Source organism: Monopterus albus, unplaced genomic scaffold, assembly GCF_001952655.1.
Source record: "Monopterus albus unplaced genomic scaffold, M_albus_1.0 scaffold191.1, whole genome shotgun sequence".
Classification (NCBI taxonomy): Eukaryota; Metazoa; Chordata; class Actinopteri; order Synbranchiformes; family Synbranchidae; genus Monopterus; species Monopterus albus.
Genome location: NW_018128071.1, coordinates 664755 through 669205, shown reverse-complemented (window position 1 = coordinate 669205; position 4451 = coordinate 664755). Strand labels below are relative to the sequence as shown.

The 4451-nt window shown below is 40.8% G+C and overlaps 1 protein-coding gene across 4 annotated transcripts in view; it reads right to left on the bottom strand.

The window, feature by feature from the left end:
* The window catches only part of cnih3 (cornichon family AMPA receptor auxiliary protein 3), a 193073-nt gene that overhangs the window by 106163 nt on the left and 82459 nt on the right, over positions 1-4451 (bottom strand). The gene's annotated exons all lie outside the window — the stretch shown is intronic.

Here is a 4451-nt window from a genome sequence, read left to right as displayed (position 1 = left end):
TTTTTTGAAATTTAAAAATATCTAATTGTGTAGCGTGTGGTTAGTTTTCTGAGGGCAACACTCTGCCAGAGAGGGTTAAAAATGGCTCTGTCCCTGTCATATTTTGGTGAAAATTCTTATTATAAATCATCATATTGAAGCAAATGGTGAATCCATAATGTGCAGAGTTACCGATTTATCGTATCATGTTGTGCAGTAGTTGTAGAACTGTCAGACTTGTCCCACCACATGCCAGCTAAGTGGTAAACCAAGCAATCCTCATGGATATTTATGAAGTGTTTGGAACATAGTGAGTGCTGTTTTTGCTCTGGGCTTGAATCTACAGCAAGCTATGTTCCAGCAGGCAGACTGACTGGCTGAGTTTATATTTGTGGACAGACCTCACACCATAATAATGATGTGCTCCAAATAGGGAATGCTGCATTCAGAACCACTAATCCAGTTTGTGAAAAAACTGCATGTTAAGAGAGATGTCCTTTTACGTTTGTATGGAGGAATGTGTTTGTTGGGAAACTGACTGTGGTCCACCAGAGCTCACAGCCAGTAGATGTCACCCACTTTATCTCCATGTACAGCTGCTTTCAGAGTTGATCAAATCACTATAAAATGCAAAAACAGACACAATGTACTGTATATCCTCGTGGTAGTAACAAAAGGTATGTCTGTGTGAAACTTGTTAACAGTGATAGCAGCCACAGTGAGGTCGGACTGACCGCACCTGCTGCATAATAGGATTAGTGGAACTGTCTGCAGGGTGTTTGTTATTTGTTTAGCCTAGTGAGCTGCTTTCATGTGGTATTATGTGTCATTTTTTAACATGGATTTGGATTCCCAAACACCAGCTGCAGCTCACCTCTGGCTGCATCCTGTAAAGACAGATGCTGCCAACACTGTCTGACCATATTCATATCTATAGCTACAAACTGAGAACTAGTTTATTTATCTTATTTACAAATAATCTTCATGATACACAACAACTTATTCACAGTGAATTCCAGTAGACCAGTTGTGGAATTAAGGGTCAATATTAAGTTGGTGTGTTCAATAAAATACATTTGAGTACCCAATCTCATGCTTCCCAGCCTAGGTGCTTGTCAGGAAAATTACAAATACACTTGTGACAGTCATAAGAGGTGGTCTGAACAGGAGTTATCGTTATTGCTATTTTGGGTCAAAACAAGCACCAAAATTGCACTGTGCTGCCTAATTATCTTACACATGCCCTCAACTGTGCCTCTGCTCACCACCTGTACAGTGAAAAAATGTAATCCTGCTAAATAATCCCCATTTTTACTAAATATATCTGTAATCTGATTCTTTTTAAAAGAATACAGTGACATTACAGTTGTTTCTGAAAGCATCTCACACTGCAGATAGAATTCCATTATATCAAATGTGTCATTCCACACTGAATCAGTGAGAAGAGTGCGTCTCAAGGAAACCCACACATATTTTACAGTCCATTTCCATTTTTCCCCCTCTGCTGTTTAGTGAAGCGTATTCTCCAGTCAGCTGTTTAAATCACACATATCTTGTTGTTTTCTGTTTCTACTTGTATCTGTTATCAGGCTGTTTGAGTTTCACTTTCTTTTTCACCCTCTGTAAGGAGCTGGGGAAAATCAATAAAATCGAATCCATAGGCTACATAAAAATGTGATTTTTCCCCCCCCTGATGATCTTACATGAAAATTATTCACTTTTTTCATTCATTCAAATTTTTGTCCAGTACCTGTGTTGTTGTCAGCCTGGAATAGACCCTTTGTCCCACTGCTGTCCTGCTGACAGACAGACAACTGTTCTGACTTTAAACACAATGTGCCGCTCATGTCTCGCTTCCAGTGTGTTTTACCAGTAATGCTGATGGTATATGTTTCGTCAGTCAAGGAAAATAAATAGGCTTTTCAAAATATTTTTACCCCATCTAGTTTTATACATGTTTTTGGTGTCAATACTGTTTGTGGTTTTTCTATTTAAAAATGTTTATAAAGGTTTTCTAGAGACACAAAGACAGAGTGCAGTGTTTTTTTTTATGGTGTACAGTATACAGGTAATAACTGGTAATGTTGTAATGGTACAGTGTCACACCTTGAATGCCCCTACAGTAATCCAAACCAGCATCCAGACTAATATAAGCCCCATTAACAGCTTCAAGTTTGAATATTTCCTGTATAGGTTGAACTCTGATCTGTTCCTGGTGTAAGTTCTGCAGCACACTATTAATATTCTTTCCAGCTGAGCCTAACAATGGTTGCTATATTCGTGTCTAAGAGGACTTTCCCCTTCCCCCTCTCTTCTTGTTCTCTCACTATCCTCCTGCTCCTGATTCCCTCTCTTAATTTCTCTCTCCCTTCTCTCATTGTTATCTCTTACCTCCTCCCCATCCATTTCTCCACTTTGGTCTTCAGCGCCTTCGTTCCTGGTAACAGTGTGTGGGATCAAGGACACCCTACGGTTTGCATATAAGCTCATTATTCTGAGTGACACAGAACAGACACTGTTCCTGCACTAGGGATCACACAGAAGAAATCAAACACATAGTCTTTTATCAGCAACAAACTGGATTGTGTTGTTGTTTTGAATTTCTTTATTGTGCAACATGTGCATAATTTTCTGTTTTAATTTTCTGTAGCACCAGGTGTGTCTCTGTGCTCATGCAATTAGTTGCTTTGAAGCTAAGATGAACTTATAAATAAAATAACACAAAATAATGATAACACTTCCATTTAATTATAAGCATAAATGTTATTGCCAAGTATTACCAGAAATACAAGGAATATGACTGGGCTGGAGCCCAATGGCCCCCAATGTGCACAGCAATAAAAACAAAATAAATACAAAATATATACAAGTGAAAAAGAGCAAACATAGACTAGCTGTTCAAGAGTGTAATAGCCTGGGGGAAGAAACTGTCCTTGTGCCTGGTTTCAGGGAGGTGAAAGTACAGCCCCCGTGGAGGTGGAGGTGTGAACCCGATTAAAGAGCCAGTAAGCTGGAATAGCACAACAGGTTTTAATAATGTCCTCAGGAACAGAGTCAAATATATACAGTACCAGTCTGAAGGGCTTAGGCAGAGAGCAGTGCTTAGTTCGGTCCACGGTCGATATCTCCAGCAGGGCAGTAGGGAAGGCAAAGCAGAATCTCTAGTCGTTAATGCAGGCAAGGTGTCATTACCAAGAAAGCAGTCCAATAAGAAGGGTGAGGCAGAATCTCGGGTCAATAGCACAGGCAGGGTGTCGGTATTCAGATGATCAGGCAGAAAGAACGCTGGAAAGTCTAGTCGAGGCATAGAACAATCTGGCAGCTCCCCACAGAGTGCTATATACTGTGAGGAACAGGTGTGACTGATGAAGTCACACCTTGGGGTTGCAGCGAGAGCAGACGTTTTTACTGCTCCTCTTGTCTGTTCTACGATTTTTCACATCTTCTACATTTTCAAGTCTTTGAACAAATTCTACAACTATTAAAATGCCTCCAAGAGGGAAAAGAGCTAATAAATCAGAAGCAAACGAGGATGTTGAGGCAGAAGAGGATTCTATTTCAGCGGCGCAAGTAGCTGAGATGTTGAATCAGCAGTAGCAGATGTACACCGCACTATTGTGCCAACAGCAAGAAAGCTTCCAAGGCTTTGTGAAACTAATTATGGAAACAAACAACAAGAGACTCGTCGACATGACCAAAGAAATACAGGAGATAAAAACGAGTTTGCAGTTTACCCAGCGAGATGTGGATACGATTAAAGCAGCCGTGGGTGAGCAGGAACTGCATGCCAAAGAAACTAGGCATGACGTCTACAAAACTTGTGAGAGTCTAATGACTATAATGTATAAAATGGAGCAATTGGAAGCACAGTCCAAGCAAAAAAACCTGCTCTTTGAGGGAATCAAGGAGACAGCTGGAGAAAGCTGGACGGAAGCGGAATGGAAGGTGAAGGAGATCTTAAAGGACAAACTGCAAATTCATCAAGAAATAGAGATGGAACGGGTTACTTTCTGATCATGGACTGAGAGCGATGTTGGTCAAGTTGATGAAAGAGAAAGATAAGACAAACATTCTGCAGCAAGCAAAGAAGCTTAAGGGAACTAATATTTACATCAATGAGGATTACCTCGAGTGTGTGAGGAAGAGAAGAAGAGAGTTGATGCCGATGTTAAGAGAGGCTAGGGCGAGAGGAGAAATCGCGTTTTAGTGACCCGACCTCGGAACCAGAAACCTGGACCCATGACCAGCTTGCCAAGGCAAGGAGAGTATGAAGGGGCCGCTGGACCCTCAACGGTGTGAAACATGCAGGTATATTGATATCTGCGATGGCAGATGAGCTTTGGAACCAACAACAACAAGCATGACCCATGGACGAAATGAGGCAAGTGATTTGTTACAGAAGTTAATAGTTTTTGAGGGACTGGATCTGGAACTGAATACATATGGAGACACTGAAATTCATTATCATGAAC